Here is a 13,089-nt window from a genome sequence, read left to right on the forward strand (position 1 = left end):
AAATCATCAGAATTAGATATCTAATTATTCTTAAACAAATTTTTTGAAATTTATACCTATACGTACAGTTTTTTTTGTTTTTTTCAGACAAGCACACACTTGCAATCAGCATGTATGAACCAATTGAAGATACTATAGGTCTAAAGGGTGGCATATCGTACACTTTTGCATTTGTGTATTTTTGGTAACCATACATCCTAGCTGGTCTAGAACCAGATGGATAAATCTTATCATATATATATTACTACAAATACAGTTATTTGTTTTAAGTTTTCGTAGAAGTCTTTGTAATTGTCTCTCTCTCTTCAGGGTTAAATCAGTATCCAGTTTTTTGAATTTCTAGTGTCACTAACAATTTTAAGCATACTTTCATCATAGAACGATCGACCCAGAATGACCACTCCATTTCCTTTGTCTGGTTTCAATATCACGATATCCTTCCTGCTTCTTAACTTTTTTAAAATGCCATGCTTTTTAGGGAGTGTGATCACATACTTTCTTTCTTAGATGTTTTCATTGACAACTCCTACAACAAACTTAAAACTAGTATCTTTTGAAAAAGGACTTTTTCAGGAGTTCTAACTAAGTTAAGTTTTACTTCCATGTCATATAAGCTTGGTTTGGTTAAATGTCTCATTGACAGAGCTTACAAAATAAACAATACTTGGATAGGTTTTGATTTTGACTTGAAAAATATTTTTACTATTCTAAAGAAAAATTCTTATCCTGAAAATTTCATTAATAAAGTTACTAGAAGTTATTTAAATAAAAAACATAATCTTGCCACTGACAATAACAAGTGTGATAATGGTAAGCAAAGATATTTAAAATTATCTTACATAGGCAAGCACTCAATTTTTACTAGAGCCAAATTGAGTAAATTAGTTACAAGATATTGTAAACCAGATGTAGACATTCGTTTAATATTTTAATCTTTCAAAATTGGATCTTGTTTCAATATAAAAGATTCTATTCCTTGTTCCTTTAAATCTAATGTAGTTTATAAATTTAATTGTGCTAGCTGTAATACTAGTTACATTGGTCAACCGACCAGACATTTTGCTGCTACAGTTAAGGAACATTTAAAGAGTGACAAGAGTTCCCATGTCTACAAACATCTTAATAATAATTTGGAGTGCAAAACAGTTGTAATGAATCTTCTTTTTCTATTATAGACTATGCGCCAACCAAATATCAAATAAATGTGAAGGAAGGTTTGTATATAGGTTGGCAACAACCCCTTCTTAATAAGCAGGTCTGGCACCTAAGTTGTACTTTATCTATTTTATGATTATTTTAGTACTATTCTCTTCATTTTATTGCTTTCTTTGTATCGTAACATTTCATCACATTGGAATTCTATTGTAACAGATTTTAACACCTTCATATACTTTCATTATACACATGTGTATAGTATTTTATATTACTTTTATTGTATTATTAATAAAGCCTTTTATTTGATTGCTGATTTTTATATATATATATCATACATGAAAAATTGTACATTTTATTCAGTTGAAAATGATTGATGTATTACAATCGAAACATGTTCTGTAAATTAAAAAATGTTGTTTTTACTTCAAAATTTAAAGTCAAATAAGGTTTTTAGAAATATTAGGGCTAGTTTTAGATACAGACTGAAAATTTCCACTTTAGGTGAGTGCTAAATTCTAAATCCGCCCCTGCTAACACAAGCAACCAAACTTCGCCAAAGGCAGCGTTTTTTTCAGGGCGTTTTTACTACCGTTAAACAGTTGTAAAAACTCAAATTAAATTTTAAACTCAATCTTATAAAATAAAAAATATTTGAGGTAAAAAATCCTATTTGATTCATTTTTTAAATTAAAAAGTCTGTAAAAACAGAAAAATAAAACATTCAGATAGAAAAAAAGTTGAATGGTGAATAAAAACAAAATAAAAACAATAAAACGAGGTATATACATATATTACAGAAAAAATATTGGTTGTTACTGTATAAACCTATTTTTATTCAAAATAGTGGACGCGGATTACGTGTGTGGCTGCCGTGATCTACAATACCAAGTCTCTTGAAAGGCTGTTTTAGCCAATATGGGAATACAAATTCTGAAAATTTCCCTCCGGGAGACTCTAAACTCAATCATACAGTGGAAACATTACGAGCTTTAAATCTAGGAATAATCACTGAAAGGATGGCGCAAATAGTGATTGTGGAGATAATTGTAAAAGCAGAAAATGAATCTGCTAAATAGGTGATAATGTCCTAACTAGTAAATGGAAAATCCCGAATTCTCCTGGAACATTCCCGAAATGTCATCTTTTGTAACATACCACGCAAATGACAGTTGGAAGAAAGCGCTTAAAGAGAAAGGAGTTAATAAAGTTTATACGCTTGTATGTAACTTTACATGTATGCAAGTTTTACGACCTTATGTAACAAACTCGTGTCTACATAACGAACCTTCACATATCTTTTGCTTACACACAAACTTTATTGCCTTCTATTGTTATTGTCATGTGGGCGACATAACAATAAGATTTGATGAATCCTTTTGTTGTCACATGTAACATGCATGTTATTGTTTAAGTGTGTTAAAGATCGCGAAGGCTATTGAAAAATGAACAAACACAACACATTAAAGTTAAATCATTATATATGTATTGATTTATTCTTAAATTTTTAAAACGCGATCTAAAAAAACATTTATCGCCGCTTTTCGTTCCTAAACCTTCAAAATGTGATCTAAAAAAGCTTTTTTATCGCAGCTTTTTGTTCTTAAATTTTTATAATGCGATCTAAAAAAGCAATTCTATCACCGCTTTTCATTCTTGAACTTTTAAAATGCGATCTAAAAAAGCTTTTCAAACGCCGTTTTTCGTTCTTAATATTTAAAACGCGATCTAACAAAACTTTTTTATCACTGTTCTTTATTTTTAAATTGTAAATTTTGTCGAAACGTTAACTGTTAAAAAAAATTGTTTGAGTGAGTTACGTATATTTTACGTGCAAAATATAACATTTAGCTTTGTGTGAAATGAAATAAAATTGCACGCACGCACGTTGTAAGATACTTAAATCTTTGTTAAATTACATTTTCTTTTGTTGATCTCTTGACGACTACAGCAATTAAATACAACAATGGGACATACACAGTTCACATAACCTAAATTTCGCAAACAAGACATGAACTCTATTGTTTTCAACAAGCAAAAATAGCTCATGTATTTAACAATAGGTTAACAATAACATCGAAAGTTCTGACGCTACCGAAAGTTAATGCTAAGGTGATAACTATTGTGTACATGTAAAGTTACATTCAAGCCGTACTGTATATAAGTTATTTATCAAGTAGATCTTATCAAAAATGATCAAAAACAGTTATTTTAAGAACTTCGGTATCACACATAGTAAGTACTTCTAACTATTAAATTATTTGTGGTGAATCTTTGAGTGTGTTTTCGGGCATTGTTTGGGTCTATGCGAGTTTTTTCTGACTAATACTTGAATTTTTTTCAAAACGCCAAACTCGCCTGAAAACGCCTGCACTTTTTATGGCGTGTGTGGCTCATGGGGACCCTCGTTAATTAGGAGACATGCATTTAAATTAGGAAGTAGAAAACGTTTTTTTCCGATTTCTCAAAAAAATATAAACTTAAGCAGAATCACAGCGGCAGCTTATTCATCATCAATTTGACCACCACATTTAAAAATAAAAGGTAATTCCAGCACCCCAGATTCAAAAGATATGGAATAGAAACAATGGTTCATTGTAGAGATATAGTCTATTTTTAAGCTGTACTGCATCTTAGTTAGGATGTCACGTCACATGATACAGCCTATTTAAGCAGCCGTTTTTTAAAACTTTAAATTTAGCGGATCTTCGGTATCGCTACAGAAAAACTAATGTATTGGAGATGTTTTTACAGTCAGAGTAAACACCCAACTAGGCGGCATGGTCTAATTAGGCGAGTCATTTAGTTAGGCAACGGATGTAGTTTAATAAGGCAAGCGAACGAAAACTTACTGTTGTAAATACGTTAAAATCATTGCGTTTCGCACTACAATTTTTATGTGAGTCAAATCTGTCTACTTTGCAGCTAATTTTGACCAATTATTGTTTTATTTGCATTGCGCATTGGCAACTTTTGGCCTAAACCACATGTGCCAATCTTTGTTGTTTTAAATAATAGACTTCAGCCTTTCTTGCGCAGGAAAAAAATAAATACGCACGAAAACATGTCAGTGTTTGACGAAGATTTTAACGTTGTTAAAACAGAATGTGAGTAAAGAAGAAACGTTACAAAACCAACAAAGAAATTGTTACTACATCCATCTTTGCGTTTTCTTACAAAGTATCTTTATTAAATTATTGCTTATTTTACTATAGGAGGCACGTAACCTACTTAGGTTATATATTTCATTTTAACATAATTCTTAAGGCGGTGATACACGATCCAATTAATCGAATTCAATTAGTCGATTTCCATTAATTGGATCGTGTATCATGTAAAAATTGTATGCTTTCAGCATGCTCAGATTTGTCAAATTCGAATTTTAAAAAGTCGTACTGGTTCAGCTTTTTCGATTATTCGAAAGGTTTTTAATCAATCAAAATGCTTAGAATCTAATGTGCGTTTAGAAAAATGTGAGTTTCTATATAAGGACAATAACAGATAAAAAAGAATTTAACGAGATTTTTATCAAAGAAAATTAAAATCAATTTCTTGCTCTAACCGAAATTCGTTTAGTAACAAATAACACACTCCGTTTCTAACCTTTTTTAAATTTTTAGTTGTTGTAATAATAACTGTAACAGCAGCAAGTTCAACTCTGTTTTCGGTCTCTAAAGACATTTTATCGAAAGGAAATTACCAAAAATCTGTTCAATTTATATTAAATTAATTTATATTAATGCTCAATATAATTTCAATAAATCAAAATTGATTAATAGGATTGTGTATCATCACCTTTACTTGCGCGGACATGTCGAGGCACAAGTGACAATTTTGGAATCATGGTCTCGTAGACTATCCATTCTAAACAAAGACTTTTTGCGATTTTATCTTAGTGAAAAGCCATTAAATATTGTCAGGTCTTAACTAGGTTACTTATGCCATAATAAGCCTATCGTCGCCTAATTAGGTGTTTACCCTGATTGTTATATCCATGCAAATATTGGATTCATTCAGTTTAGGCCACCGTCTAAAATATGTTATGTTCGCGTCTTCCGACTGACTCACTTTTGGTAATAAAAACCGGAGCCGGTAAGTCGAAAATAAAAACGGAAAAAACTTTTTGATCCAAACAAGATACATTTGAAAACAAAAATTCGTGAGAACTAATTTTCCCAAAATTGACAAAAACTCACGAAAATTAATTCCCGTAAAAATTAATTTCTTTAGGGTACTCATGTCAAGTTTACAGGGCTGCAAAAAGAGGGTCTGCATACAATGTCGGAGTGGCGCCATACTGTTTTTAGGCCCTGGGAACGAATTTTTCCCACATCTGCAAATCCCAGGAAAAAATACGACCGATCGACTAGATAGATAGATGTGCATATTATACATGGCTAGCCTCAATAATATCGAGGGATACACCTTGTCTATTATTTCCAGGAGGGGCCATAACTTAGCTAGATGGAGAATCTTAGAGTATTTAATGCTCATTTTGGGCTACGCAGATCCAATTAGGGCCCGCACTCTACTACACAACTCCTGGCAACATCCAACAGCCCACACATGGAGGCATCTCCCCAGTTTCCCTCACATGACTTGGGTTAACCCAGGGCTATGGTAACATTCACTCACCCATGTTGAATCTCTGTCAAGAGGAATCGAACCCCGGTCTCCCGCACAGAGTACGAGAGCTATAACTAATAATCTACGGCGTCACAAACGAATAATTTTTGCGGGGTCTTCAGGACGCAAACATAACATATTTTTGATGGTGGCCTTAGGCTTAGCTAGCTAGCTATAGATAGATGCTAAAATTCAGTTAAAACTTTTTTTCGACTATAAAAGTGTTTTACATCTTAACTAAGCTAGGCTACTAAGTCTAATTAAGTTGACATCCAAGTTAGGCTGTAGCTACAGCCTAATTTGGATTACAAGAGGATTTCCCTAAATGTTTAATACCAAACCTTCGCACCTCTTTGGCCGCCATGAATGTTTTTAATCAAAACACGAGCAAGTCAGATATAGCATAGCCGACATGCTACGACGTTAAGCACGCCCGAGTTCAGCTCCCCGAACGAAGGAATCGGGGAGGCTGGGGGCATCTTTTCTGTGGCATCCTCGTCCCAAGGGCCCTTTGGTGATAAGGCTATTATAGCCTTCTTTTCGCTCCTGCCATTTTTTACCTCTCTAGCTAGTATTTTTAGCATATGCAATCCTATCTTTAGATTATACGATATAATAGCTTAAGATTTGTATTTTATTCTTACGGAAAACTGTAAATTCTTTAACGGCAAAATATTTTTAAGCGCCCCCCCCCCCCCTCCCCCACGAATAAGCGGCCAGGTAATTTCCTGAAGGTTCAATAAGCGCCCAGCACTTATTAAGCGCCCCCATCCCTCAAATAAGCGCTCACCTGATAAAAAAGGGGGAGCTTAATCGGAAACTATCTTGAGAAACTGGACGCTAATTTGAAAATTTTACTTTCTTATATTGAGAATAAAAAAGACACAATTTTATTGTTTTCATCTTTTCTATATAACATAAATAAGAAATTTCCTATACAACCCTTTCTAAAAAACCTTAGAAAGACTAAACTTCATTAATTTGTTACATCTTTTGTTCAGTTTTATTTTTCATAAAAGAGAATTGAAACTTACCGTTGTCTCTTAATTGTACAAAATTAGAACAAATTAAGCCTTTATTAAGCGCCTATGCAAAATATCCAAAAATTTAATAAGCGCCCAGGGTGCTTGTTCGGATCATTACGGTAAACTGGAAGAACAAATTAAGCAGTTCAATTTTCACGGATAATTGCCACCTTGTTTGTGATCAACACACATCGCGGTCGCACATACTGCATACTACAGACATAATAACTTCTGAAACCACACATTAAATTGCCGAACGCACCTGAACTAAACCCTTTGTTTCATCTCTTTTTTCTCCAATCATATCGGCTAGTCTGGATGCAAAAATACTTGTTTCTCTACTCCATCCACCGTTGGTGCAGAATATCAATGGTGTCTGTTGTAAGATCTTTTTCTCTCTTTTTCTTAAGAAGAAAATAACGATGACATTGTTTTGGCGCCGATTACTTTTGAAGCGATGGGATTAAAGCACACAGTGTTAAATAGATTCTAATTAAATAATGCGTTTCCAATCATAGTTACTAACAATTTTAGCTGATCTCCTAGAATAGGAGCCTCATTTCAGAAAAGAGTCGTCGCAGGCCCTTTTAAAGTTTCTTTAAGCAATAGCGCAAATTTACACAGGGCAAGTTTTAAAGGGCTGTGCTTGTTTGTTTGTTTTTGTGTGTATTTGAAAAAAAAGATGGCACAACCTTGTCGATTTATAATGGACGCGTATAGAAAAAGTCCTGATCAAATCTCGTCCCCAGGGCTCTCGACGCGGAAAATATTTGTTGAGCATCAGAACAATGAATTTTATCAATTTGATTTTTAAAAGATATATATTTTAGCCTTATTTTTTATTAGAAATATATGTCAAACTAAAACATTTTTAGCTCACTCTCTGTTCTTTTTCCTCTTCCCAGGTAAAGATAGCTTCGGAACAGCATTGTAATAATGTCGAAATTGTGGCTTTCTCTCACGCGAATCAGTCGATCGGGAGGATAATACCCAAACATAGAGGAAGGTCAAAAAACACATCTTCCTTCTCTGACTGGCAATGAACATAAACCAATGATAAAATTTACTATTTGTTTGATTGAAGAAAGTGCAGATCATAGAGCCTAATTCATGTCTGTACTTACTACCAAACAAAAATATTAGTGGCCATATTGACTTCAAGGAGGCAATAACAAGTGGTAACTTTCATTCTTGTTCCCAGAGCTCTTTAAGATTAAAACCTCGAAACCTTTAACTAGACAAGTCAGTAATGCCAAAACTTACCAACGATGGTTACAAAAACCAAGTAGCTTCTTAAAAGAAAGCTCTGTTTTCTGTTCTTTTTCAGAATGCCAATGCTCAATGCCAATTTTAACCCAGATCTTTTTCAACTAAATCTTTTTAAATAAGTTTATTTTTTGCATCGATGATTAACTATCGTTTTTGTCTATTGCGCATTCGAATAAATCAATAAAATGATACCAGTTGGAAGGTTTTTGATCGAATGTTTTCATTTGACTTGAGAGCAACTTAAAATTCGTTCAAGAAGTGTAAGACAAAGTCACAACAAATGAAGTAATTTTGACCGTCTTATTTAGTGTGAAAAAAATTTCGGAAATCGGTAGAAAACTGTTCCTGTTCGTGTATATCTGACACAACGGTGTTGTCCAAACTTTTAACTCTTTTTCGTCTGCCGTCTTTTTAAATGATGATAGCCAGAATTGCCAGAACCTTTAATTTTCTCAATTTCCGTGTTCAACCTATCTAATAATGAACCATACTTTTCTTTAGAGTTTCCCTCGACCTCTCTGCTTTGCTTAACGTAATCATATCAAAACCAAAACGACAAATCCAAACCGACGTCACCCAAAAAAGCTGATCAAAAATAACCAAGACAAACCAACAAACCAAGAACAATGAAAACCAATCTTATCAAAAGCAACCATTTCGTAGAATTTTGTATGTCTCCGAGGTCTCCAATAGAACAGGAAGTGTAAGAAAAGCGTGGGAAGGACTGGGGACTACCACAAGCGTATAAGAACACTTAATAAATCTAACAGAAATACTCAGGGTACCTCTGTTTCAAGATCAGCATTTCGACAAGAGGTCTCGACAGTTTCTTCTACGATTTTTGTGGCAAAGGAACCTGTACAAGTTTCTGTCGCAGACAGTAGAATTTCTATATATGACACGAGACACCACTATCTTCTGGTTGCAAAACCTAGGTTTCGTAATAAGCTCTAGATGCAATCAATGAAAGAGTTTCTGGGTGTCATAGTAGACTAAGCGCAAATGACCTTATTGTTAAATTAAAAAAAGGTTTAGAAATGTGCCACAAACACTTTAGGGATTAACGAAATTATAGGAAAAATTTAAGACTACAGCATCGGTATCTGCAAATACAGCAGATAGGAGAACTCAGGTTAGGAAAAACGTAGTTTTCTAATAAGTCTGAACAAAGAATCATTAGAGAAAATATCCTGGTGGCTTCAAAATCAGGAATTGTTAAGGTTAGCCAAGAAAATATTACAGTTTTTGCTACAAACGACAGATCACAATTATTGCAGAATACACACCCAATATAATATACAATACACACCACACTGTTATATATAGCGGACTGGGACGCACCAGTGTACTGATAATATAGTAAGACTCATCAAGCGACCCGTATAAATTTTCTTACCACAGGCAATCGGAATAGTTAAGGTGGAAAAAATTGGCTGGGTCGCAAACGAATTTACTGACAGCGCCTTTTGATTGGCTACGCCTATTGTTCTGTACTCACGATTATTATCAGGCAATCCTTTCTTTTGAACGCGGAAGGCCTCACTCACCCAAATAAGTATAAAAAAGTCTCTCACTTTTTAGGAAGATAAGATGTGACCACGCGCTGGTTTTGCACTTCATTCGTTGATTTTAGTTCGGGTTTTGCTCTAAGAAACGATTTCATGTTTCAAAATCCCATGTTCCGGTGTATTCCGCGTTCAGCATTGGAAAAGTGTAGAAAAGACAACAAAAGAATTATTATTGAAGGAAACTAATAACTTTCGCCTTCCTGGAAGTTGATAGCGGCGAATTGTTGGATGGGCCACTCCGTAATAACGCTCAGGGGTCACAAGACCCTACTAGGCGGAATTACGATGGCCCCTATGGCTCACTTCTCTTCTCAATATAAACACTTCTCTTCTTAGTCAAAACACTTCTCTTCTGTATAACAACACTTCTCTAGTTTGATACCCAAAGTTCTCTTTCGTTCAAAACACTTCTCTTCTAAGTGCGAAACACTTCTCTTCCATAAGCTCGAAACCAGATAAGGACCAGATTCAGTCTGGGAAATCCCAGACTGAATCTGGTCCTTACTATATGAATTCATCCAGATCTTGTTTATGAATAAATGGCACACCCGGGCCCAGCGCATAGGAAATTTTGGACCCAGTAAAGTTTGCATAAATTCTTACGGGGCATATTAACGTTTCTACAAAATTAGATTTTTCGCGGGAAAAACTTTGCGAAATTTCAAGCTATATTCTTGTACGGTCCCAGAAGTACGATGGCCCCTATGGCTCACTTCTCTTCCAAATCAAAAACACTTCTCTTCTATATTACGAAACACTTCTCTTCTGTATTTTGACACTTCTCTTCAGTATTTTGACACTTCTCTTCTGCACTTAACACTTCTCTGCATGTGGCTCTTTACAACTTAAATTCTAAAATCTGGTCCACAATTTTACATCATTGGTCCGTAGTTTTAACCTTTTGTGAGGTTTATTACACGGGACCAGTCCCCTTGCCATGTGACATATTTTTTTCAACCGTCGTCAAGCAAGCATGAATATTAAGTCTGTAGTACGTGAAATTGTTAAAGAGGAGCTTGAAAATCTAATGTCCTGCTCGTCCCTGACAGCAACTACGATAACACTATCAGCCACAAGGTCTTCGCTGTCTTGTGGAACTAACACAAGTCATGCTAGCAGTAGAGTAGTGGTAGAACTTCAACATCTGTTAGCACCAAGCAAAGGTGCTACTGCTCCCCGTGGAAGGCCTGATACATTGTACTTTGTTCAAGAATTATACGGTTGCGAGTCTTTTAAAAAAACTTTAGATCTTAATAAGCTAGAAGAGTTTAGCGAACTATCTGTACCAGATCACGATAATGAGCCTGAATTTATTGAATTTGCGGAAACAGTTCTTCCAATGGAGGGTTTCTCCAAACTTTAGCCAGATACAGCTCATGAAGCTATTGATTATTATATCGCCTTGATACCTTGATTTGTGCAGTAGAAAGATATATGTAATACAACACCTGTAACAATGTAAAATGCTTGGATTTTAGAAATATATATCTTTTTTTTTAAAAAAAACACGAGTTCTTTTCCTAACAAACATCACAATGTTTATTGCTGCAAAAAAATATCTTGGTTTTTGTAAACCACGAGTTCTGTTCCTAACAGACATCACAATCAATGTTTATTCCCGGATAAAGAAGGGTCAATTGTAAGCCGCAAAACGTTCTAGTTTCGCCGAATCGCAATTATAAAAGTTCCAAGTTAGTGGAAACTAGATAAAAAAAAAAATCTCGTATTACGCTTCTGTACGATGGCCCCTATGGCTCACTTCTCTGGAGTGCTGGCATGGTACTGGCTAGGTAGCTTAAAATCACAAAATAAATATTATCCAGATGTGACCATCCCTCATCATCAAACATCGGAAAGGCGTTTCTGTTCTTTACTTCTTATTGTGGGGTACCTCAAATTCTTGTAAATCCAATGAAAAAAAATTACTTAAGAATTCCTCTTCCTTCCCTTGCACTACTCATGGCATTTCTTTGCATGTCTTTAGTTTCAAGCCACGATCCCTGAGCATCCAACCGCGTCTCAGTCACAAGTTTCAGCGCTAGCCAAAATGATGGACAACGTCTTGAAAAACAACGTTTTGAAAAAATGTGGTTCTGCCCTATGATTTTCAGATATTTGCTGCTGATCTCAGCATATTTTGGCCTTCAGGTGCCACACCTCCATATAAAACGTAAAAACCACAAAGCTTTAGAGGCTTACAAATTTTTCCATGATGGCTGGGTTCAAACAATCAAACATGTGAAAGCCACTGGAGCAGTCATTATGAAGTGTGATGTCAGACCATCATATAGGACCACTGAAGTTCCTCATAAACCATGGATTGCTGTTGCCCCTCGTGGAAATGTTTTGACTGGTCATTGTGATTGCATGGCAGGGTAAGTTTGAATTTAAAAGATGGTTGTTTCATGACCTTTTGAGAGCATCTAAATATCATAAATTATAATTTATTTATAGACTTGGTGAAACTTGTTCACACGTTGCTACCATGCTATATAAACTAGAGGCTGCAGTTCGAATTGGATTGACGTCTAGTACTCCAACTGAGTTACCTTGTCAATGGAACCAGGTGTTTACACGAAATATTGTTGGTTCTCCAGTTGCTGAGATAAATTTGTATAGTGATGATGCCAAGGCGAAACTTACTAAGCCAAAAAAAGAAGTTGATACTACAAGTACACATGTTGGCTTGTGTGAATTCTTGAATTCCGTAAAACAAGTTGCACCCAAGACTGTAGGACTGCATTTATTTTCACAGTTTCAAGAGGATTTTATATGTAATAGTCAAGCTGCTTTAATGAAACTGCCCCCATCTTTGAGAGCATTTTATTCTCTTGAAAATTCATCACTCAATGGTGAAGACCTTGAACAAGTTGCACAAAAACATATAAGTGAAATGAATCTGTCGCACGATCAAATTGTTTATGTAGAAGAAGCTACCCAAAATCAATCTTACAGTACTGCATGGTTTGAACAGAGAGTTGGGCGTATTACTGGTTCTGTCATATATGATGTACATCACACTTCTTCGAGAAATCCTTCACAGAGCTTGTTAAAAAAAATATGTAGACGGTCTGCAACTAGTGTTAATACACCAGCGTTAAATTGGGGAAGAAATCATGAGGATGAAGCAATAACATTATATGAAAATGTTTCTGCAAATCCGGAGTTTATAACGGATTTGTTACCGGTCACCGATGTCTCCACCCATGAAAATTTCAAAGTTGGTCGCTTGGGTCTTTGTATACACACCGTGAAACAATGGTATGGATCCTCTCCTGATGCCGCAACATCATGTGACTGTTGTGGTTTCGGTGTGTTGGAAGTAAAGTGTCCATATAGTTTGAAAGAGAAATCATTGAAAAAAGAAATTTATTCTGGAAAGTTTTATATTACATATGATGTAAACAATGGGTATACTTTGAACAATAATCATACTTATTACTACCAAG

Source organism: Hydractinia symbiolongicarpus, chromosome 6, assembly GCF_029227915.1.
Source record: "Hydractinia symbiolongicarpus strain clone_291-10 chromosome 6, HSymV2.1, whole genome shotgun sequence".
In the NCBI taxonomy this organism is placed as follows: Eukaryota; Metazoa; Cnidaria; class Hydrozoa; order Anthoathecata; family Hydractiniidae; genus Hydractinia; species Hydractinia symbiolongicarpus.